General features: G+C 34.4%; 1 long non-coding RNA gene across 1 annotated transcript; it reads left to right on the top strand.

Annotated features, from left to right (window-relative positions):
* The first annotated feature begins 12,837 nt into the window (after positions 1-12,837).
* On the top strand, positions 12,838-18,139 carry LOC129958866 (uncharacterized). Its single transcript, XR_008783335.1, has 4 exons — positions 12,838-13,119; positions 14,089-14,244; positions 14,344-14,775; positions 15,992-18,139. It is a non-coding gene; the product is annotated as an uncharacterized LOC129958866 (long non-coding RNA).
* The last annotated feature ends 8,444 nt before the right edge of the window (positions 18,140-26,583 follow it).

Raw genomic sequence — 26,583 nt, 5'->3', positions numbered from 1 at the left:
TTTCGATCTGTAGCGTAAAAAATTAGTAGGCCGTGATGCTTTTATTTTTAGTTCCTGAACTAACAGTTTATTCCTTATCTTGGTTCATCTTGCATTCGATAAGAACCTGAACATCAAGAATCAACTGCAAAACTTATTTTTATTCGAAACACAGGTGCGCCTCTTGATTCAGTAGTTGAATATATTTTGACTTACACTTCCCTAATTTAAGAATTTGATTTGTAATTCGCAATACGAAATTTGCCATAAATTCATAAACAGAAGTTTGAATAACAGCCTGAAATCAGAAATTTGATTACTTCAGAATATACCGGCTGAAACAAGTAAACGCTATTAAGAAATTTCAAGAATCGTCAATGAGTTCGATTAAGCAGTCCTTATAACTTTGAAATACCTCAAAATAAAGCTACACAGGAACTTCATTGAATGGCTTTTGACAAAGTTATAATCAATATTTAGAGGACAAGCTGATCTCCTAGTTAACAATCGCGAAAATTAATGAAACTAGTTTCAGATTCATTTTGGAAAATTTATCTTAAACGTTTTCATAGATTATTGCATCAGAAAAATATTCAACTTCCGTTTTTAGTTTGAGAGAATGCATTTATTGCCAGGTTATTGGTTTCAGATTTATTCGTTTTTGAGAGGGTTTTCGATTTCTATATTCTAGACTGTTCCTTTAAAATGCTTTCGACACCTCACAAATTCGTGGAAGACATTAAAATCTAAACTCCTAGTATTCTGAAGGAATAGGAAAGAATTCATAATATCCGAATATTCGACTCAAGTAACCTCCAAGCAGCTAGGGTACCACAATTATGTAGACCTACCTGGTTAGTCCAATGCGATGCGACTGCATGAATTTCAGGAGAAAGAATCGTCTTCCATCCAAAAACAGCCCAACACTTTAGTAATGGTATTCTTTTCTCGCACCATCTTAGAATTTGTATTAAATTTTGAGTCGAAAAGTTGGAAGAATGACAATCTTGCAACGGCGATAACTTCAAGATATACAGTCCATCACATAAGGCGAGTCGGGCATAAAGATGCAAGTGTCGCTTCCAGATCGTATGCGAGATTGTTGTGAAATGACCTGAAAGAGAAATTGTGATTACTTTCGCGGAAGTTACGATAAATTAAGAATCATTTCTTTTTACGAAATGTGATACGTTGTCGTACTTAATATTGATTTCTGTGGAAAATTTTATGCTTAATGAATTTTTCACATCGCGAATAATATTGGAGGGAATTATGGTCGTTCAGCGAGGTTCTAATTTCTCATTAATCTAGGCAGGCAAAAATATTGTTAATAGAATTGACAGTTACAAACTACCCTTGAGTAGTTTGCTTTATAATCACAGAAATAAGGATTTTACGCAAGAGGACCAGAATTAAATGTGCGTTAAACAATGATGCACCATCTACGGTTCATATGTAATAGAATATCATTAAAATACTTGAGCGCCTCATAACATAGCATTACAGCTTTATGCTTAATATTACAGATTCATGCTTTTATTATTTTGAGTGAGATGAAGAAACGCACCTTATTCAGCTTTCATTAATGTTACAATAGAAAGATTGCCGTACAAATACGTTTTAAATGTTTCATAAAACACTGAAAAGTTGCAAGTTTCAGGGGTTTTCCGTGGTAGTACAATAAGTTTATAATGCTAAAAATAATAAATATTAATACTATTTATTATTACTATTATTTACTATTATTATTCAAAGCTTAACACGATATTCTAAACAAACTCCATCCTTACAAAGCGCTTCCCAAATGAGCAATTCCCTTCACAATTTTTCTTTTATGCAGTGCTTCAAATGTCGTTCCTCCCCCGCGTCATCTAAATGCGCTGAAATGTTAATCATTTGCATATCCCATCCTCTTTTTCCTTTTATACGATTTTGATGTTAATCAGATCATTCCTTCCTGGTATTGCAATTTTAATGGTCAGCAGTGTACATAACCCTGTATTTGCAGTATCTAAAGAAGCTATACCGGAGTATTTCAGCAAGAATTATCTCGGATTCGGAGCCAAACAATATCATAGTGTACCTTCATTGATTCCTATGCTGCTGGGTCATGATGTTTTCGATGCTCCTTAAACGAAAATCCCGCTTACAGCATATAAAGGAATAACCTATAATTGCAGATTGAATGAATGATAGGGCACCTTTGTTTCACCTTATCCTAATTTTCTTCGAAAGACGACAGATTTATTTTTAAATTTGTCGTGATAATTGCTTTTTTAAAAATAATTTTTATATTTATTGAGTATGCTTCTTTCGGGTTCGAATTTGGATAAATATTTTTGAATCCTTTTCAAAAAGTGATCAACCTTTAGAAAATATGTCGTACTCCACTTCGTACGCGCTAGCTGAGCAGCCATCTCGCATGAATTTTTGGAAGAAGAGGACGCTTTATAAGAAATTTCTAGATCCCTGTAAACTGATAAAAACTCAAAGAATTGATCGGTTTTCATTTTATTGTTGCGTGCATTATACGGAATCAATTTAACGCATTTTATAAAATGGTTCTGAATTCTGTTAAACTGAGTGTATTGTGTCAACTATTAATGTATCTTCTGAGACTGAATGAAAAATGGAATATTTTAATTGTTTACAACTCTTTGGTGCCATGTTTAAAGAAGAAATGAAAAATATTCATGTCTTTTTCAAGAACTGTTCATCATTCGTACTGAATTAAATAATGGGTAAGTTACTTAATTATTTGGAGTTCGCATAAGTATAAAAATGAGCTGGAATTATTTTTTTATATATCGAAGAATTGTTCCACTGAAATATTCGTTCATAATCTTTTTTTCGAAAAAGGTTATTTTAGTTACTTTAAACAACTTTTTAGAAAACAAATTGTGTAGCAGAATTTGATATTATTGAATAAGCCATTACTATATAAATGACGCTAGCATTCACTAGATGAATGAATGAACCAATTACAAAGGCAAAGCTTGATTATTAGTTTTATGTAAATAGCTTGCTGTAAAACAGTGGTATCGTATAGCTCAATTTTTGTCAAATTCAGTCGGCAAATTCATTTTTCGTCAAATTTATTGGGAATTTCAATTGGAAAAACCGCGATATTATTTGCTTTTTGAGGCAAAAACAGTCTAGAAGTTCAGTTCTTGTAAGCCAGACTTCATTCATAAGAATCTCGCCAAAAATGAATTGTTCATGATACACTTTACAAATATGGCTACGTAAATTAAATATCTATATAAGTAATGTAAATATTTAGAAATTTCTTTTTACGGAAAATGACACGTATGAAAAAGCTAAAAACTTCGTCGTTTGAATAAGATCCTGTTAGTTTTAATGCTAGATTCAGTATTTTTGTTGGTGTTAAAAGGCACCTTTGTAGTGTTGCAGATATTCGGTAGTTTGACTTCTAAACTTCTTTTGCTTACTCGTTTGAAGGATTGTACGTAGGATTGTAGCTCAATTTAAATGTAAAATGGCGGCATTGTAAAATCCGCCGGAACTTGGATAAATATCATCTCAAGTCTCTTGAACTTCGGAAACGTTTCTTTTTTTCAGCTAAATGAAAAAAAAAAATTGCCTGTTTTTTCGCGCTATAAAAAACAGTCAACAAGTTCTTATATTAGGGATTTGATACATCTCAAAACTCAAATTTGCTTGTTAATTTCTGCATCTATACTAATAATAAAGATGAATGTGTATGTGTTGACATTCTACAAGACAAACCATTTGACTTGATGCTACCGAATTTGGTGCATATATAATTTTAAGGGTGGTATTGTAACTTCTCGGGTATCTTTTGGAATGTTAACTAGAATTTTTATTAAAAAAGCTAAATTTCGCAAGTTTTGCAATAACTTTTTAAAATACTGTGGTACAGAAAATGTCTAATGCTAGTTTAATAGTCAGGGAAATTCTTCCAAATTTTGGTAATTCTTAAAATTTTACTTTATTAATATTCGACAATGGATTCTATTCAGAAACTTAAACCTCTTCGTTATTACATCAAATATTTAATCGAGTGACTCAAAACATTGTTGAAAGCTAAAGATTCTGTTTTCCATCGGAATAGAAGAAATAAATTATAGTACAGTGTAAATTAGAAAGACCATCCGCTAAGTTACATTTGATTTTATTAGGACTGTTTATATGCACAATGAACAAACGGAATAAAAAATTGTTAATATAATATGGGAAATTTGCATCTCTTAATAGTATGGCATTTTAAGCTTGAATCGTCGATTTAGCCCTATTTCATAAGTCAACGCATTCTACTTGAAGTATTTTAGTCATTTGATTTGCAGAATAAATGCAAGTTTAAATCTGTTAGAAGTTAAAGGTATGCTTTGGAATTAATGAATAAAATTGCACCTTTTAAATTGTATATTTACATTGGCTAAAGCATGCGATTGAAATATGTAACTAAACTCTCGAGCTTTATTGCAGCGTATAAGCATTGTTACCATTTTTTAAAAATTTGAATAAATTAAATGCACACAAATAAAATTATCACTGAATAGTTAGTTTGAAAATTTCTGTAAAGTTAGCTTTTCATCATAATTTATGGAGTAACCAAGAAAAATTTTCTATTACTAGAAATTTTGGTAGGAATTTAATTTAAAAAAATGTAAGTGAATCTCTCGAGAGATGCCATTTCTCGAAAATCGCTATTTGCCAAAATTGAGTTTCAGGTCAAAATCTGTTTAAAAAGCGTTATATTCTGCGGGTAATGTCCCTCGCGATTCATGGTAAGTTTGTCTTGAAAGGACAATTTCTTAATAGTGCCGAAGTGTAGCATATAAATTTCGTCAGTGCAAGCTTCTAATAAGCCGAAATAATGAATTGAATGTCGTAAGGGTTACTGAGAACAGGTGCTTGAACATGGCTTTAGCGCCGTGGGGCCACCAATGACCGGTGCGCCAAGATTTCTTGAAATGCATAATTTGAACAAATGCCAATACTTATAAATTTTTCATTCGCATTGTTACTACAAAAGGCTAAACAATAAATGCTGCATAAAACATATAAAAGTAGGTTCGTTTATACTTAAAATATAGGCTCGCAGCTTTTGCCTCCCTAGTGCTATTAAAATTCAAATCATCATTTTGCAAAATTGTAGCTCAGTTTAATTTAATGTCGTTTTACTTGGAAGTCTTTCATGTTATGATAATGAAATTTCACTACGTCTTGTGAACACGCTTAAAGCCTCGGGGATCACAGGCGATTCTTACGAAATAAAATCTTTAAAATATGATTATACATAGTTTCTTAGTTGTAGGAAATGCTTCAGCTTTATATTTTTCGTATTATAAACTTCACGGAAAAACCCTGAAACTTGCAAGCTTTCAGCGTTTTATGGAACGTTTAAAACGTATTTGTACGGCAATCTCTTGTAACATTAATGAAAGCTGAATAAGGTGCGTTCCTTCATTTTACCCAAAATAATAAAAGCATAAAGCTGTAATGTTAAGGCAGGCTCTGTGTTATGCTATGTAATGAGGCGCTCAAATATCTTAATGATATTCTATTGCGTATGAAGCGTAGATGATGCATCATTGTTTGACGCAATTTATCTAATTCTGGTCCGTTTGCCCTAAAATAATTTCTGCGATTATAAAGAGACTCAGATAGTTTTTGTTACCGTCAATTCTATTAATATTTTTAGTTGTCTAGATAAATTAGAAACTCGCTGAACGACCATAATTCCCTCAAATCTTATTCGCGGTGTGAAATATTCATTAAGCATAAAATTTTCCACAGAAATCGATATAAAGTGGGACAATTTCTCTTTCAGGTCATTTCACAACAGACGATCTCGCATACGATCTGGAAGCGACACTCCTTAGGTGATGGACTGTATATTTTGAAGCTATCGCCGTTGCGTCATTCTTCCAACTTTTCGACTCAAAATTTAATACTAGTTCTGAGGTTTGAGAAAGGAAAACCATTACTATAGTGTTCTGTTTTTGGATGGAGGGCGATATTTTCTCCTGAATTTCCTGCTGTCGCACCGCATTGGACTAACCAGGTATGTCTACATAATTGTGGTGCCCTAGCTGCTTGGAGGTTACTTATGTCGGATATTATCAATTCTTCCCTATTCCTTCAGAATACTAGAGGTTTAGATTTCAGTGTCTTCCACGAATTTGCGGGGTGTCGAAAACATTTTAAAGGAACACGGTATCGAATATCGAGAAATCGAATACCCGCTCAAAAACGAATAAATCTCAAACCAATAACCTGCAATTAAGTGCATCCTCTCAAACTAAAAACGGAAGTTGAATATTTTTGATACAATCTATGAAAAAGTGTAAGATAAATTTTCCAAAATGAATCTCTCAAACTAGTTTATTTTCGTTAAATTTCGCGATTGTTAACTTCGAGATCAGCTTGTCCTCTAAATATTGATTATAACTTTGTCAAAAGCCATTCAATTAAGTTCCTATGTAGCTTTATTTCGGGGTATTTCGAAGTTATAAGGACTACTTAATTGAACTCGTTGACGATTCTTAAAATTTCTTAATAGCGTTTACTTGTTTCAGCCGGTATATTCTGAAGTAATCAAATTTCTGATTTCAGGCTGTTATTCAAACTTCTGTTTATGAATTTATGGCAAATTTCGTATTGCGAATTACACCTCCCTACTTTAAGAATTTGATTTGTAAGTCAAAATGTATTCAACTACTCAATCAAGAGGCGCACCTGTGTTTCGAATAAAAATTAGTTTTGCAGTTGATTCTTGATGTTCAGGTTCTTATCGAATGCAAGATGAACCAAGATAAGGAATAAACTGTTAGTTGAGGTACTAAAAATAAAAGCATCACGGCCTACTAATTTTTTACACTATAAAGGAATTCTGCTAAATATAAACATTTCAGAGATAGAGGATAAAATATACATTATATAACAGAAATCTTTCTTCCTGATAGTAAAGAGAATTGGATGAAGTTGGAATGACGATATTTTTGGAATGATTAGTTCTTAATGAGAGTAATAACGGAAAATCGAATCAAACGAGCAAGGGTATAGTGAAGTTAATCCCAATTTTATTACCCATTTCAAAGGATGTTAAACGACATTTTTTATTTAAGCCTGAAGTACTCCTTGTCAATTCTCATTTGGAAACCATATTTCATTCTGAAATAGACGATTAGCACCCTAAACATTCTCTTGTTCTTTGAAATGATTCTTTGTCTGTTTAGGTTTTTAATGTCATAAACAAGTTTCATATAAATTCTTTTGCTTTTCTGTATTAGTTTGTCATTCTTAATCTTTGCTTTTCATGCCTTTCGTGTAATTTACATTAATGGAATAAATCCTTTTGTATTTGGTATTTCTGCCTTTTAATTGTATCCTTTAAGGAGTGCCATTTTAATTGGTATTGTCTGGCTTCATTGTTAAGTATTCTCTTTATTTAAATCGCGAATTCTTGCATAAACTATCGCAACATTTCCATCGAGATGTATTAACAATTTCCGGCCAGAAACGAGCCATGTTAATTTAACATTTAAAAAATTTTAATAACTAGATTTTAGGAAATTAGTTTTGTGCTCATATCATTTGATACAAAGAAATCTGGAATATTGAGATCGGAAATTTGAAACGGTAAATTAAAGAAATGCCAAGGAAGAAATTAGTGATATTGGGTATGCTTTCAGACAGAATTGTACATCAAAGTATCTTCTTAAATTTGAGAAATCATTTTTGCGTTATTCGATACAAATAGCGCTTCAACCCAAACTTGATTTCTTCGTAATATATAATCGTAATGAATCGAATTGTTCAGAAACATGATCGGGAATTGCTAGATGTCGGGTTTGAGCAATTTGCCGCCCAACTCTGAGGAAATTTAAATTCATGAATTGGCCGAGGAAGCGGTGCAGAATACTAGAAATATTTGTAAGCAACTTACAAAAATTTTGAACAAATCGCATGCTATTTCTATTTTGCTTCAACTCAACGTGTTAATCAGAACTAGCATAAAAACCGCTGGATTCAGTATTTAATTCCGCTTTTAATTTTAATACAAAATATTCTTCGCTGAGCAATGAGGATATTGACATGCATTCTAGTATCAGGTTGAGATGCATTGCGCGAATCAGAAAATTCCCTAGTGATGTGCTTCACTAAAAACCTCCTATCTTATGTACGAGCATGATTCACGGAATGAAATTAATGTGCGTTTTGGGAGTTGATGTGGGTGGGGAGTCTAATTTGTGCAATGTTTCATTACTCCGTGAGTGGAGTGACACAGGGGCCGTGAGTGGAATTTGAAAATAATCAATGTGTGATAAAATATGGAAGCTACTTCACCATGCGTTTTGGCAAGACTTGTCTTGATTAACTAGTGATATCGGATATTATACGTAATATTGAGTTCTGAGAGTTGGTGCTAGCGGGCAAATGTGTTTGTAGGTGTGAGAATTATAAACTGTGAATGGGGTTGGATGTGTGGATATTTACGAGAACTATGCATTGGAGGTAGAGCAGACGGCGTGGGTAATGAACGCTTGAGCTGTGGTTTCGGGATGCGTGGGTAATTCGTGTGCGAGTTGTGCTATTGAGGTTGGTGTTGCGGCGGCGTGGGCAATGCTTCTGTGTGAGTTGTGCTATTGAGGTTAGTGTTGCGGTGGCGTGGGCAATTCCTGTGTGCGAGTTATGCTATTGAGGTTGGTTGTGGCGTGTGGGTAATGCCTGCCTGCCTGTGTGTGTTGGGCTTTTCAGGTTGGTTGTGGCGTGTGGGTAATGCCTGCCTGCCTGTGTGTGTTGGGCTTTTCAGGTTGGTTGTGGCGTGTGGGTAATGCCTGCCTGCCTGTGTGTGTTGGGCTTTTCAGGTTGGTTGTGGCGTGTGGGTAATGCCTGCCTGCCTGTGTGTTGGGCTTTTCAGGTTGGTTGTGGCGTGTGGGTAATGCCTGCCTGCCTGTGTGTGTTGGGCTTTTCAGGTTGGTTGTGGCGTGTGGGTAATGCCTGCCTGCCTGTGTGTGTTGGGCTTTTCAGGTTGGTTGTGGCGTGTGGGTAATGCCTGCCTGCCTGCCTGTGTGTGTTGGGCTTTTCAGGTTGGTTGTGGCGTGTGGGTAATGCCTGCCTGCCTGCCTGTGTGTGTTGGGCTTTTCAGGTTGGTTGTGGCGTGTGGGTAATGCCTGCCTGCCTGCCTGTGTGTGTTGGGCTTTTCAGGTTGGTTGTGGCGTGTGGGTAATGCCTGCCTGCCTGCCTGCCTGTGTGTGTTGGGCTTTTCAGGTTGGTTGTGGCGTGTGGGTAATGCCTGCCTGCCTGCCTGCCTGTGTGTGTTGGGCTTTTCAGGTTGGTTGTGGCGTGTGGGTAATGCCTGCCTGCCTGCCTGTGTGTGTTGGGCTTTTCAGGTTGGTTGTGGCGTGTGGGTAATGCCTGCCTGCCTGTGTGTGTTGGGCTTTTCAGGTTGGTTGTGGCGTGTGGGTAATGCCTGCCTGCCTGCCTGTGTGTGTTGGGCTTTTCAGGTTGGTTGTGGCGTGTGGGTAATGCCTGCCTGCCTGCCTGTGTGTGTTGGGCTTTTCAGGTTGGTTGTGGCGTGTGGGTAATGCCTGCCTGCCTGCCTGTGTGTGTTGGGCTTTTCAGGTTGGTTGTGGCGTGTGGGTAATGCCTGCCTGCCTGCCTGTGTGTGTTGGGCTTTTCAGGTTGGTTGTGGCGTGTGGGTAATGCCTGCCTGCCTGCCTGTGTGTGTTGGGCTTTTCAGGTTGGTTGTGGCGTGTGGGTAATGCCTGCCTGCCTGCCTGTGTGTGTTGGGCTTTTCAGGTTGGTTGTGGCGTGTGGGTAATGCCTGCCTGCCTGCCTGTGTGTGTTGGGCTTTTCAGGTTGGTTGTGGCGTGTGGGTAATGCCTGCCTGCCTGCCTGTGTGTGTTGGGCTTTTCAGGTTGGTTGTGGCGTGTGGGTAATGCCTGCCTGCCTGCCTGTGTGTGTTGGGCTTTTCAGGTTGGTTGTGGCGTGTGGGTAATGCCTGCCTGCCTGCCTGTGTGTGTTGGGCTTTTCAGGTTGGTTGTGGCGTGTGGGTAATGCCTGCCTGCCTGCCTGTGTGTGTTGGGCTTTTCAGGTTGGTTGTGGCGTGTGGGTAATGCCTGCCTGCCTGCCTGTGTGTGTTGGGCTTTTCAGGTTGGTTGTGGCGTGTGGGTAATGCCTGCCTGCCTGCCTGTGTGTGTTGGGCTTTTCAGGTTGGTTGTGGCGTGTGGGTAATGCCTGCCTGCCTGCCTGTGTGTGTTGGGCTTTTCAGGTTGGTTGTGGCGTGTGGGTAATGCCTGCCTGCCTGCCTGTGTGTGTTGGGCTTTTCAGGTTGGTTGTGGCGTGTGGGTAATGCCTGCCTGCCTGCCTGTGTGTGTTGGGCTTTTCAGGTTGGTTGTGGCGTGTGGGTAATGCCTGCCTGCCTGCCTGTGTGTGTTGGGCTTTTCAGGTTGGTTGTGGCGTGTGGGTAATGCCTGCCTGCCTGCCTGTGTGTGTTGGGCTTTTCAGGTTGGTTGTGGCGTGTGGGTAATGCCTGCCTGCCTGCCTGTGTGTGTTGGGCTTTTCAGGTTGGTTGTGGCGTGTGGGTAATGCCTGCCTGCCTGCCTGTGTGTGTTGGGCTTTTCAGGTTGGTTGTGGCGTGTGGGTAATGCCTGCCTGCCTGCCTGTGTGTGTTGGGCTTTTCAGGTTGGTTGTGGCGTGTGGGTAATGCCTGCCTGGCTGTGTGTGTTGGGCTTTTGAGGGTGGTGGTGGAGTGGGTAATGCCTGCCTGCCTGCCTGTGTGTATGTGTGTGTTGTACAAGGATGGATTTGCTCATTCTAATTCTCAACATTTCAATTTCTCTCGTTGACGACCATTATTTCAATAGAAAGTAGGGATATATGCAGCGTTGAGCTTCAAACGTTGCTCTGAAGTAGGAAAACAAGGTAAGAATGCTTAACAGAATTGGACAACTCCGAAATAAGTTTAACATTAAACCAGGCCTTTCTTGATAATTCTTAATCATTTTGGATTTGAATCCCATAAACTTGACAGCTATTTATGTATATTTAACAAAATAAACATCTTAGTTTCGAAGTTTCTACTTTACATAGGAATAAGCTCTAACCGGATTGAATAATAACGGATAAATCGATTGTTCTGATGCTGTTTATTTTGATATTTCGGAGAATCTCTCATAATTAGAACTCTGCTCAAATCGACAATTAAAATGCATTATGATTTTAATGAATAATGGAAATTCTTCGTGGTATAAGGATCGACAAATGGCACTTGAATAACACACTGAACAGAATAGATTCGAATTCATATTGTGATGAAATTAGACATTTGATTTCCAGAGTCTTTGGTTTACTGCGTTTTATTTAGGACTGAACTCGATATAAAAACTATTGGCTCGTTATAAAAATTGTAATTTCTTGAAATGAGCAATATAAAAACTCGAGATATTTTTTTCGAATTGCATTTACATATTCGTAGTGGCAATAAAGTGTTCGTGCATTAGAAATGAAACATTTTATTCCAAAATTTTTACATCTCGTTTAAAAGCTGCCTTTTTTTTAAATTTCAGCTCATGGGTTTTGCCATCCTGGACAGTAATTCCGTTTACGTAATCTCAAATTATGATTCCTTTCGTTCTTCTAACCACTCTTTCACCCCACCACCCCCAATCTTCAAACTAAAATCATCAATCTGTAATATGTATAGTAATATGGATGCCGTTCTTTTCTTTCTATATACGAGTTTATTCCCCTAGTCGACGTTACAACATCGCACCTCGTATGGGAAAAATTCGTTCAATTTGTACTGGCGTATCAATTAATCCTAAAGTGACTCGTTATTTTTGAGGTGAAATAAAGTATAATTTTTATTGAATAAAGTAGCCGAGTCTATTTGAATAACCACAGATCCAGATATTAGAAATTTAGCTCGTTCCACATCAAAACTCTAAAACAGAAGTTTGAATGATATCGTGTATTGAATGCGGATGAATTCTAATTATCTTTTGAATTGAATGAAAAAAAAGTAATCAGCTAGATTAGGGATAGGAAAAGGATTAGAAATGTAATCGAACTAAGCATTGGAGATATGCGTTCAAAACAACTGCATTTAAAGACAATATGAAAGTGGGCAAACTTCGCATTGAATTTCTCTATCCTTTGATGCATAAAAAAAATAACTCATGAAAAGGAGAAAGATTAAAAAATGTCGGTAAAGCTTTAAGGCAAAGGAGGTTGTTCCATTCGAGAGCAAATTTTTTATTAAAAAGTAAGCGCGGGATAATCTTTTGTAATTCATAGTCTTCCAAAATTTAAAATTAAAAACTAAACTTGTTGCCCATTCGTATATTTTTAAATTTTAAGAAATCTTCTAAGAGGCATTGATATCTGAAAATTTTGGTATTTTTTATTGAATATACAAGAAATCTCCGGATAGTCTACAAAAGTGGTTTTCAAGTGACGAAAGTGCCATAATTGTGTGGATTTTACTTGGTATAGTCTAATGATATAGGAAAGAGCCATAGCGATTGTTTTCTTGTGCCGTTTCTGAAAATATGCAGAATGAACATTTAATTTGGAAAGTTTCTGAGGTTTAACTAACCTTAGAGATCATTAAACTGTCTCACTCATACCAAGAAGTTTGTTTTGGATTCATCCGATTTTTCACTCATTTAAAAGAATGCAACCTCACAGAAATGATCAGCGAAACAAATCCTGCAGTTATTAGAGCAGCTCTGTAGACTCTTCAGATGTTTGTTGGAGCAATGAAACAACGCTTTTCCCCAAATGTGGAATGACCGTCTTCTCGGATCAGGACAAAAATTGTATTGATAGCAGGCATCTGGATGGCCAGGGGACTCGCTCGGTTCCGCACAGAAGTAATATAGGTAAGTTATGCTATTAATAATTATATCGAAATGAAGATTGGTTGCAATAATTTATCAATGATAATTAGAGATATAAAAATGTACTTAGTTTTTCATAGGGTGGACAACTTGCCTGTGTCTATGCCGTTTTGTTGGACAAAGGCACGACGTCAATCACAAATACCGTTTCCTCAATTCCATGTACATGCTATCCATCTGCACCAATGCTGGGTGGGGGAAAGTATTTAAGATGACATCAAAGCACAAGAAATTTAAGGATATGGTAAGTCTTCAAATTATATTAAAACTGACATGGCGTTTGGCAACCAATTGTATTAGATTCGCCTCGAAAGTAAGCTTTCTGGAAGCTGCAAAGAGAACTGAAACATAATTTCCGGGAAACATCGACATATGTTTAGCCTTTTAAACTACTTCCAACGCAAGAATTACCGGTATTGAAATGCATGTTATACTATGATGGTTATTTGTATGTCGTCACTTGGGTAGTACAGGGCCAGGAACTCTCAAATCCTTGATTCGAACACATACCTGTAACAGGACAAAAAAGTGGAATCAAGATAATTATTTTTTGTCTATGTGCACTGAGGGAAACTTACTTTCCAGAATGAAAAAATGTATTACTATTTTTAAGTTTTTCGATCCTTTAAGTTAATAAACATGATTCCTTATAAAATCCTCAAATTAGTTTCTCTATTTTTCAAGCATCTAAATGACTTTCCATAAAATCTGAAACCAAAAATTTGAAACAGTCCAAAATTGAATGTTCCTTAAATGAAGTTTCATATTTTACCCCTAAGCATTTTGTGGGTCTCTTTAAAGAGTACTTTAGCGTTTAGAGAATAAACTTATTGTTATATTAAGTATAATCGGCAATTATGCTTAATGGACAATTAACAAATTAGATGCACGACTTATTTTCCTATATGCGCTTATAGCTCTCCATAAAGACTTGCAAGTACTTTAAAACCAAAAATTTGGATGAATTGTCTAACAAATGTATTTCAAACATTGATAATAGCTTAATTTTTAAAAGGAAAAAATGAACTGATGTGAGCTTTAAGATTTCCTGATTAAAACGGGAAACCTTTAATTTGTGCTAATGAAGTTGCAAGCAAATTTTTATCAGATTTTAGAATATTTGAAGTAGATAAAAGAGCAAAAGTAAAATGTATATATCTTTGCAGTTCATAGAATTCTTGATAGATTTCATATGTAATAAATTTCTTTTCAGATGTTGAAAGGTTTTGAAGCAAGTGATCATGGCACAACAGATAATATGGAGCTTCAACAAGCGCATATTAGAATTCGGATCCTATGGAATCCAATAAACCTTTGGTCTGCTAGTCGGATGATTTATAAAGCCCTGAAACATTGGATTAAGCTTAATGTATCAACTTTGTACAAAAAAAAATTACTGTAATTTTAAAAATGTTCTGCACAGTGGATTGAAAGTGAAATAAATGTTTATAATCCCTGTATATTCCAGGAAAGTGGCTACTAAGTGACGAGTCTGGATTACGTTGATTTCTCATAGTCTGAGGTATTTGGAAAACCATGACCATTACTACTTGATGTTTTCAAGAGATGAACAGAAAAAAAAGAGAATTTCAGTTTTTAGAGTAATATAGCAAGAACTTTGGAGATATCAATTTAAACTCTTCACTTATACCTGAAAGTATTCTGAAGGAATTCTTCGTGTTCACTCATGATGGAACGTCTTATGAATCGAAAGAAGCAGAATTTCCTGCAATTGATATTGGAGCAGCGCATTCTGCGAAGATTAGATTAGAGGCAATTTAATTGAACAACGGCTTAATCCCACTGATCTGTGCAGTGAACACCATTTAGTCTCCAGCCGCAAATTCTAAATATGGGAGATGTCTGGATTGGAGGAAAAAACGGTACTGAAGTGATACCGGTAAGTTGCACGAAATATAACTGTCAAATCGAACTGGGAAAATTTTATCCAAAAACTTTTATGAAATAAGATTTTTATCGGTCTAATTAAGTATACACAAGTCAAATTACGACCATTATGGATGCATTTTTTTTTTTGCAAGTGTGTAGTCACCATCAGTAATACGGCTTTCTCGGTTCCATATACAAGACATCAATATTCACAAATTTCCTTAAGATACTTTGAAGTATCGAGTTCTCATGGTAAGTTCTTGAATCATCAATAAAATTATCAGAATAGCATGATATTCGGAAGCTATTTTATTTAGACCCTCTAGAAAGTATTCCGAAGGCACAAAATAATCCTGGAAACTATAGTTTATGTAAGCTTTGGAGATTTAGCTGCCTCCTGAACATAAGAACCGAGTTGCCGTTCGTGTTATACTGAAAGATCAATTTCTGTAAATAGATGTTGAAGAAATTCATTGCCCATGAATGGAGTTGGCCGGTGTAGGCTTTCTTCTTGTCAATAGGGAAATGTATGGTAAAACCTTTTCAGACATGTGCCTATGAAAAATAAGCAAAATGTTTCTGCATAATTTTGTCATTTCTCCGGTGAAGTTATTTTTGGGGCCAGACCAAACGTATTGCAGTAGATATTTAAAATTTCCAATCCTTCATAAATCGCAGTTACTAGCATATAATCAGTAAGGCGAACTCATTTGATTTTCAAGTGTATAAACGGCGATCTAGGAAATTAATTTGCAATCTCTATGAAAGGAATTGTGCTTATTTCTCAACATCTGGCCTTTCTTTTCTCCATTATGCAAGGATTTGTTTGTTTTCGGCGCTTTTATTGGTTCTATGAAAGTTTCGAGAACTAGGCAAAATCGACCGTATTCTAAAATCTAAACAATGACTATCGGACGTAATTAGAGAATTCATAATTTGCCATTTCTGACTTACATAGAGAATAAAAACAAGCATGTCTCGGACGATTCTGGAATAATTAAATGCTTAATTATTTTAATTGTATTTAAGTGGTTACATTTTCATAATGCGAACTGTTAGTCGAAAAAAAAATCCTAGATGTAGATTCCGATTCTATTGATAAGAATTAAAGAATTTTTTTCAGATCACTGAATCACTGGAGTGGATTTAAAGATCAAAATTTAGTCTTCTGACATTTAATGGCATTCTCGATAGTTTGATTTAATCTATTAATTTAATCTTTTCAGATGTCTACATATTTCAACCCAAGTGATCATGGCACAAGATACCATTTGGAGCCTTCAACCTTGCAATTCAGAGCTTTTTCAATGGAATTATGAATGGAGATCGAATGTATGCAGTTGAGTTTGTAAAATTCCTTCTTGCTTCGCCTAAACTTATTAGTTCCATAAAATGAATACATAAATGGTTTTCACAATGGAAATGTGACTATGTATGTAGTCAACATTACTTGAGGATATCAATACATCTTTGAAATGTTTTATTCTAAGAGCAAGATACTGAATATTTATACAATTTGTTTTCGAACTTTGCAAAGCTTGAAATGTGCAAAATATCAGTTTCAAAACAAGTGTTTTGCAATTAAATCAATATTTCATCTTAAAATTGCCGGGAAACTTTTATTCTTGTACTAACTTGAAAATATTGGCCTTCATTCATTCCCTTCAAAAGTAGCATTTGTTTAAATTTTTGTTTTTAAAATGCTTATTTCTCAATTTACATTGGTAAAATGTTTTTTAATATGGGGTAACTTAAGCGCTGGTAGTATATTTAAATTTGCTAGTAATCTAAACCAAATTTCCAAGACTGAATGTTTGATTTACATTTCATATAAAATTAGCTTTAAAACTTCTGTATGGCTATTAATCTCTTATTGGAGCTCAACAAGTTGACAGAGTTCTCATTGACCCAGCAATATAGGCGGGAATCACAATTTTTATTATGAAGTAAAAAATTCATTTGCGTAGTGCACTTCATCATTGTTAGGGGGGAAATGAATCTTTTCGCCCTTAGATTTGTCGATTATTTCTAATTGCCGATTACCATAGCAAATCTTTAATGTAAATATTTTGTGTAAACTGATATGTTTTTCATTTTACCGACTTATTTTTCAAAATCAGTCTTTTGGTATCGTTTTGTACTGAATGTCAATGCTCGTGAAAACTTCATAATCTTGTCCATTTTGCTTTGTGGTTATAAAATGAGTTACCAAATAATTAAATATGTTCTTATGACCATATGTATATTATCCTAAATATCTTAAGGAATTTTGCATTTCATTATGATCCTGATATTTGTCTTGTTTTAAATATGCAAAATTATTTTATGCTTAATATCATATGTATATTGTTCTGTGCTAAATTTCAGTTAAGTCTTCCAAGAAATCTAAATTTAAAGAATTTTGGTTTCAAAGCAAACTCTGAAATTTGCTGCAAGTCATATGCATGTTCGGCTAATTTAAAATATACGAATAGTAACTTACCAGGAAAAATGTTCATTGTGTATGAAGGATAAATCGAAACGTATTGTTAGCATGCATGTTTGTCTTCTTACTTCGTTTGAAATTGCGAAAATTTTAACACTAATGAATCGCAAGTCGTGTATTGACGCACATTAAACGGTTATATTTTGAAAAGACGTTTTATGGTAATATTATAAATTTGATAATACTTGGCTTTTGATACTATAGAATATTCTAAAATTGTTAGCAAATAAACTTTCAGTTTCTTTTCATTGCCTTTCATATGTGAATTTCATAATACCTCGCATTAATTGTCTAAATTTTGATTCAGAAACAATGTCAATGGTTATTAATTTAAATCTCTTTAACATTCCAGATTTTTTTTACCGTAGTCTGTGTAGATATATTAAATCTATTCGTTGCATCCATTTGCAATTATTTTCTTAAAATCTTGTGTTACATTTAAAATTAAATAGTAATGGTTACAATACGATTAATAGTAAATTCAAAATTCTAAATATATCGCTACTTTGATTTTTATTTTCACGTAAAACTTGCATCCGCGGACAAAGCATACTTTGATTGGCTCGGCCGGCCATCCAATCAAAATATGCTTTGATTCTCAGAAAGCATTTGATCATCGTGCCTGATCACCACGGCGATCTGTATGCTTTTAGAGAATACGTTGCTCTTTAATGATTAGTATGAAATAATATGCATAAGATTATATTCGAATGTCTCGTTTGGTGAAGGGAAAAAGTGAATGGATGCGATGAATGTTAAATCTAGATGTAGGGTAGGCAGGTTTCTTTTTTCTTTTTTTTTCTGTAACATGAGAAAGTCTAGGGTTCTGAACTATCGGCTTTTCAGTAATGGTAAATTTGCTAAATTCTTTTAATTTAATAGAATGTTAAACTTTCGTATATTCCGCGTTTACATTAGGCATTGAAATAAAATTTTTATGAACTTTCAACTGAAATTCTACAAAATCCATTAATTTATATAAATGTTTTTCCCCTAATTCTAACAATTCATGCTGCATAAAATATTCCAACTCAAGTATGTTAATTTAATGTTAAACAAATGCTTTACTTATGAAACTGAATTCTTCTTAAGCCGATTTAATTTATGTAATAAGCCTTTGCTGTTTTGATACCAGTACTGTATTCTTAATGCATTTATATTGTACTTTTTATGTTGTAGTAATCTTGTAAATGACCTTTTCTCGTATATCAAACATGCCAATAAAATTTTATGTACTTTGAATTGTATTTTGTATTTAATTTCTGATTATTTACTCCTGACAGAAAAATTATTAGATGGGAGACGTCTCGGGGAAATCATAAATTTAGTTTACGAATTTGTTAGTTGAAGACGGTGCATAATTCTAAGTCGTTGGAAGAATATTGAATTTATTCAAATGAAAAATAGAAATGCGTAAGATGAATTGGGTTATTTGTTTATATCCTTTACCTAAAACCCTTTAATTTTAATAAAAAAAATTAGAATTAATATGTTGGCTTATTGATAAGAGTGTCGATATGACGGATTAGAAAGCTGGTCACGATTTAGAATTTTGTGAATTGTAGTTCTTCTGTGGTACTTTTTAACATTGTTTTTCGTAGAAATATCAATTCCTTTAATTGGGATTTAGTTTCATAAGAATTTAGTCAAAAATTAACTTTCCATATTCCTCTCAGATAGCAAATGGATAAATTTGGAAGTTTCTTTAATCGGAAAATAAACTTTTGTGGGAGAAAAAAAAAAAACGAAACATTTTGAGAAAAAGGGTGTATGTTGCAATAACCTAGTGTTGATTGCTTCTTAATTTTCTTTTTCGATAATGAAAATGAAATCTTTTAGCAGTTGATTATTCAGAATTCTTGGGTATTAAATTTCGAAAAACATTTTCTTTAAATATTAAATACAATATTTAATTTTCATTCTGAATTGTATTATGCAATTGAAAACAGTCGTTGAAATTATAGCCAATTTTTAATTATATGTTATGCTGTGACTTATTTAAACGTATGCAACTCCTAAGAATTCATTAATAGGATTCGGAACAGAAGAATCGGTTTATTTTAAAAAATGCTTTGAATGAATTCTTTTTAAGCATTTTACATAAAACTGCAAAACCCAATTTACTTTGATACCCGTTAAGAATTCTTATTTCAAATGAATTCGTATTCTATTTTTGTATTGTAACAATCCTGTAAAGTCTATTTTTGTATATCAAACTTGCAAATAAAATGCATGTATTTCTAATTCAATTTTTATTTAATTACCGAATATTTTGTTTTTTTCAGATATGTTAATATATATAAATATTTTCTTGAAACTATATTGCTAACATATTCGTAGTCTAAATTTAAGATGGTACATACATCTACATCTGAGAACTATTGAATTGAAATAAAAGGGAATTCTTACGATTACTGATCTCTATCCTTTACTTAAAATCATTTAGTTTCAGCTCAAATATAAATCAATGGCCAATTCAGCTTAAATGTAAATCAATCTTTACCTAAAATAGTTTTATTTAGATAAATATTTATTTGCTAGTTTATTGGAGTATAAACATTACAAATTAGAAATGTTGATTCATTTAACTGTTCTAATGCTAGTATATATATGAGAAATTAGCTGAATTGTTCATGCTCTAGAAAAGCAGTATCATTTAGGAAATTCGAATTCTTCATTTTTGAAATTTCTCTATTAAATTTTAAAATCTCAAATTCGAATTAAAAGTTTATAATTATTTACCATTTTACCTTTTACTTTCTATATTTCGTTATCGAAAGTGAGTAAATTTTTGAGGCCCTTTTCTTAACAAAAAAAAATAGTAATATTTTTAAAACTTTTGGATGCGAATTGTAGAGTTTAAGTTTCGTTGCACTATTCTTAATTTTCCACTTTAAAATTTATCTAAAAATAAGTATATTTTTTACTACTTCATTAAAATCTTTTTATTAAATATATACAGATGTATTGCCATTTTGATTTAAAATCGATTTTTCCCTGGCTATGTTGATTTTTATACTAGTCTAATAGAAAGAAAATTCGAAAAGGGAATTCAATTTCATAGCTATAATACTGAACATAGAATTTATAAAATTAGATACCAATTTATTTATGTTTAACGAGTGTTTGAATAGGCTCTTTTAGTGTACTTAAAAAGCTACAGTATCGCATTTATTTTATAAATTGCAGTGATGTTTTATTAGTAAAATAATGGTAGTCTAATAAATTAGATTTTAAAAAACCCGCATATTTTATTATTAAATAAACCTAACCTGCAGTCTCGGAAAAAAAATTGCCACCCTGATTTATTTTGGAATCAATCGTCCTATGTGAAAGACTGTTTTAAAGGTAGTAATGAATGGTAAAAGATGCCGTGCCTAAGATTTTCGCAGGGTCTTACCTACATATTTAAAATTGTACAAGCTATCTATATATTTAAAATAACATGGGGGAAAATGAACCAGTCACCCATCCTGTGCCACTAGTTCGATTTCGCCAGTTTCTATTTCACATGAAGTCATGATTGCTTGGTAAGTTATCAGTAATGCTTCTTTCCTCACACACCCCCCCAACTACTCCCATTTCAAAAGTTATCGAGTAATGAAACTATAACGCAGCCCACCGATTATGTCAGTTTCAACTGGATAAACCTGACCGATTAATGTTAGTTTTATTAGACAAATAATTTCGCCACTTCAAATGCATTTATTGCTAATAAATTAATATGCTATGTTTATTGTACAGGAATGTTTTAAAATATTGTTGACTTGTTATGGTAAAATACAACTGACATGGCTAAATTATTTGTATGGTCCTTGGGAGCACTCTGTCCACTTAAGTGATAATGCACATTACATTGATAAAATTCTACTCGTTCCTCAAGTATCTTTGTTTGAAAATGGGAACTTAAACGTGGGTGCAATTTAATCCTAAAATTGCATATCATTGTAGTGTGGTTGGCAATCTCTTGGTGTTCGACAGTTATGTTCATATGTATCCGATGAAAATGATCTTGAACCTTTAACAACTTCCATGCTTGGCAGCGGTGGCCCTATGGTAAGATCTCTGCATTGGAACCGAAGGTTTTAAGTTCCAGACCCGATTCCGTCGAAGAACAGTCATGTAAGCTTATATTATACTTACTTCATCGGGCCGAGGTTGCCAGGTGATAAAGTTTTGGCTTCGGAACCGTAGGGTTTCATGTTCGAAATTTACTCCATCAAGAAAAGTCATGCAAGCGGGTTTGGTGTACGTTAAATCCGTTGTAGACAAACTTCCTCCCGCTGGTGTGTTGTAGAAGTTTGGAGAGGGGGGGGGGTGTCGTCCTCGTCATCTAACCACGATTCAAAATTACGTAGTCCGTCCCCAAATAGCCCTAGTGATACTTTTAAAACGGGACGTTAATGTGATTAAACTAAACTAATTACAATTTTAATTCCATAAGGGCGTTAGACGAATGTTTAACTCAAAAAGAGAAGGGAGAAAAGAAATGAATAGTGAAAATTCGAATTACGAATTCGGAAGTCATTTACGTGACTCATAATTTATAGTAAAGTGGGCATATAAAATTTTAAAAAATCACAATCTAGATGAATTTTCTCTGAAATGATGCAAGATTTGTAGCAATCAGATGCTTTCTTCAATACGTTCTGGTTGTTCATCTAAACTTAACTGTTCCGTACATTTATGGTTACGAGAGAACACAATTTTTAATTTAGCAAGTGCTATAATGTTTAGCTTAATATTTATATGCTTTTCACCAAGAAGTCTTGTTTTTCTGCACTTCGTAAATCCAGATTTCTACCTGATAAATTATTTTCTTCCTTTTTTACAAGAGTGGCCAGTTCTGAAAATGGCACTGAAACTAAAGATAAAAAAAAAAAATCTGTAGCACTATCTTAAACACCAAGCACGCAGAAAACTACACCAAAATTTCACATTATATTGCAACAAAAATGACATCTTATCAGAAAAATCAATCTAACATGCTTCAAAGGTATACGCAGAAGGTTAACAAATCAATTCAGATCTTCAGAGAGAAAAAAAAAGAGCTTCATAAAGCGTCGATGGAGCAATTCTTAAGAACTGTCAAGGTCGATGAAGAAGAGATTCCTTGTCTCCCTACCGTGGCTTACCGGTTATTTGTCTGTTCCAGAGAACTTTAATTTGAGACTCAAAGGGTTGAAAGTGATAACCCATAAGCTGAAGAATTGAATCTTATTTCAAGAATACGGTGATGTATTTAAAGAATGAGAACCAGAAGGCATAATCGAAGATGTTCCCCAAGAAGAAATGGTCTGCTTGTCTCAGCCTGCCCCATTGACATGTAATGAAGCCAAACAACACTACGAAAATTAGGCCCGTCTTTTACACTTCGTCAAATCAAAAGGGAACGGTCAGCCTCAATGACTGTTTGGAAAAGAGATTCAACTTGATTGAATTGATCCCTTCCATGTTAACAAGGTTTCGATTGTATAGATTTGGCGTTTCGGCTGATATACGGTAGGACTTCTTGCAAATAAGTCTATATAAGGAGGATAGAAATTTCCTGCTATTTTTGTGGCACAGTGAAGGAGAGCTCATACATTACCGGCATTGCCGAGTGGTGTTTGGTGTTTCCAACAGCCAATTCTTGCTTGGATCAACAATCCAATACCACTTGGAGAGAAAGTTGGAAGAAGCGAAGCATGGCCGTGGAAAATGCCCTGAGTGTATTATTCAAAATTTGATGAACAGCTTTTACGTGGACAATTGTTTGGGAAGCGTCGAAACCCATTCGGAGCTAGAACGATTTATTGACGTAGCCACTGAGATCATGGCTTACGAGGGTGGGAGAATTCTGATCCAATAACAGGTGATACAAATCATCCTGGAAATGATTTGGGACATACATTGTGATATTCTTTCAATAAATATTCCTGATTTGAGGAAACTAATGGAAGAGGTAATCACGAAAACAAATATTCTTGCTGTTTCACACAAAGTCTGTGATCCCCCAAGAGATCAAAAAGTCCAGTGTTGCTAGTACCAAAACTCTGACCACAAAATTTATGGAAATCTGAAATCGGTTGGGGTGAAGTAGATCTTAAAACACGGTGATTTTCTAAAGAGGCTAATGGAGCTGGAGTATTTGAAGGATGTTAAAGTACCAAGATGGTTGCATTGTGATATCGGATTTCCTTGTTTTTTTGCGACGCAAGCAAAGTAGCCTATTCTGCTGTTGTTTTCCTACGAGTTGATATAAGAAGTACTGTAAGCATACAACTGGTACAGAGTAAAACTAGAATTGCACTTTGTGGAAAAAGAGAAAGAACTGTTGCAAGGCTGGAACTTCGTGGTGCTGCTATATTTGCTCGTCTTTCTTCCACTGTCTTGAAAGAGTTTCCAACATACAATGCTTATTTCTGGACAGACTCTACTACAGTATTAGCTTGGTTGAAGGGAGAAGAACCATGAGGTGTATTTTATTACAACCGTGTTCAAGAAATTGAAAGCTTATGCCTGTCAAAACCTGGAGACACGTTCCTGAATCACTGGATCCTGCGGACTGTCCGAGTAGAGTGTTCAGCGAAGCAGCTTTGCAGTTCGAAATGGTGAGAAGGTCCCAGTTGGTTGTATCTTTCGCCTCATGAATGGCCTGTTAGTGATGTAGTAGTAATGCCAATGAGGAAGAAGTGAATAAAGAGAGAAGAGCTATCTTGATATCTATGGTGAATATTCAAACAACAAATATTAAGAGTGATTATTTTTCCACCTATAATAGAAACATCAGAATAGTGGCATGGATTCTAGGTTTTATTCATAACGTTTCAAATGCAACCAAGTAAAAAGGAAGCTTAGTCTATGAAGAATTCAGACAAGCAGGGTTTTAAGTCCATGCAGTCAAATGCCTTTCAAGATGAGACTTCTTGCTAAAATGCAGGCATTTAAAGATGAAGATGGGCTTCCGAGAATAAGAACCAAGCTAGCAGATAGTTGTGAGAAGGAAGATTTGAAGTTCCCAACTATCTTACCTGCCAATGATGTTGTGCTGATTGGGCATGACAATATTCGACGCATTGACTGGTCTCTTGGTGTTAACTTGGGGGTTTATCCTGGCAACGACGGTGCTCCTAGAGTAGCGAGAATTAGAACCTCCCACGGTGAAAGAATCCATCTCTTCCAAAGGCTTTATCCATTGGAAGTGTCAGCTAAAACTGAAATTGGTGTTTTGAAGACCTCAGAAAAAAGTGGCTTACCTGTTTGGAAGACTCCTGATTCACCTGTTGACCATATTTCTGATTTACCTACTAACCATTTTCCTGATTCACCTGCTGTCCATGTTTCTGATTTATCTGCTGAGAATGTTCCCAATTCTATTGAAAGGATTGATAATTTTGAGGAGATACACCATACCAAAACCCGATTGGGAAGGACCATAAAATTCCTCGCAAATTGGACGTGTTAACTCCTTCCAAATTTACAAATTTTGCGAGGAATTGTTATATATATCAATACAATGAATAGCATAGTTAAAATTCAATTTGTTTTAGATTGCAAAGTTCAGTTTGTAACCTTTCACTTTACAAGGTGGGAGTATGTAACATGTTGTAAAATATTTAACTCTGTTTATTTTTTTTTATGTATGTGTTCAATTTATGATTGTGCAATATTATTTTCAATATCCGAATTGAAACCGTCCACCTATAATCTAGGAATTTATTTTGTTTTGATTTAGCTTGTGCTGTATGGCAACATCTTGTAGATATTGTAGTTTGTTTTTTGAATGATTTTCCGTTAATAAAAAGCTGTGACATCAAATCAAGGTCATTAATTGCAATTAAGAACACTGATTAATACACTTTTTCGTGAGTATATCTTTTATCTGGGGATCTTTTGATCATTTGAGGGAATTGTAATAGAAAAGGCGTCCGCAACGATATTTTTTTACTGCAGTTGTTTACATATATTTTTGCCAAGCTTGTTGGCTCTAGATTTAATGGTCTGTTCTGTAGAGTGCCAGCGCACACGCACACACACAATCGCACAAAACAAGAAATATACTCATTTGTTTTCATTATTAGTGGGGATTGACATACTTGAAATGCTTACAAGCTCATATGACTTTAAAATGAAATCTTTTTCCCTTATCTATTATCGGCATTTTTGGCTTAGAACTAAACAGTATTATTCTAATCCAAAAACATTTTCAAAACCAATTTTCTTATTTACTGGCATTTTTCCATTTCTGGGGAGTCCATATAACTTTAAAATGAATCCGTTTTTGCACTTAATACACCAACAATGAGTATATAATCATGTGATCCCTGCATAAAATTTGACTTTTGGTAAATGTATTAAATAACTAAGCCGCTGTGCTTCAACGAGACAAATAACAAATGAAAATGTCATTCTTAGCGGAAACGGGTTGATAAACACGTGTGAAAAATGGTGCGTTAACGAAAATAAATTGAGAAGTCCCCCTTTAATATAGAGCCTCTATTCACTTGGTAACATGTTAATCCTAAATGGCTTACTAGTGTTTCCTGAAGTAACAAGGTTACCTTGATGAAGATGTAACTCAAATGAAACAAACGCTACTGAAATAAAGCGACTATAGTGGATGTTAATGGAGAAAGCTTTATCATGAGCATTCACATTGATTTCGTACTGTTGTGCAATGGCTAAATTACATTTTGAAAAGATTTTAATTAAATTACGTGTTTAAATTAGAGAGAAAAATTTTAAAAACGGCATTCTTCGCTACACAAAGCAGTTTTTCGTAACTTATTATTGCCTTTACTTTATCTTTGAATAAGAATGGAAAATATTTATCATAAGCAAACATTGTTCAATAAAGAGCTTTGTATATTTCCATTAAGAAATAAACGCACTCTGGAAAATCAAATTTCTTTATTTAATGTATAAATATTGTTATATTTAATTTCTGTATTCAATCAGTGGATGAAATTCAATCTTATTTAGCAAGAAAAATGGTCTTATTTGAGACATTGTGTATTTCAGAAAAATATTAAAGATTTAGCTGAAATTATAATGTTTATTGTACAGTTAAAATTTTCTATAAATTTGTTAATGTCTGAACTCAATTTGATGTATTGGATTGACATCTAATTTTGATATTGTGTGTAAACTACTTTCTGACAATAGTCTTAATAATTAGTCCAGGGATTTTCCGGCAACATACATTCTCTGCATTCGCTCATTTTTTTGATATTTTTTATAAAAAATGTAAATTTTTTACTTTAAAATTTGTCTTTCCTTCCATATTTAAAAACCATATTCTTTGTTACAATAATAAAGTATTTGACAGTATAATTTTGAAATATTTTCGGT

Source organism: Argiope bruennichi, chromosome X1, assembly GCF_947563725.1.
Source record: "Argiope bruennichi chromosome X1, qqArgBrue1.1, whole genome shotgun sequence".
Lineage (NCBI taxonomy): Eukaryota > Metazoa > Arthropoda > Arachnida > Araneae > Araneidae > Argiope > Argiope bruennichi.
This window is presented reverse-complemented; position numbering and strand designations above follow the sequence as displayed.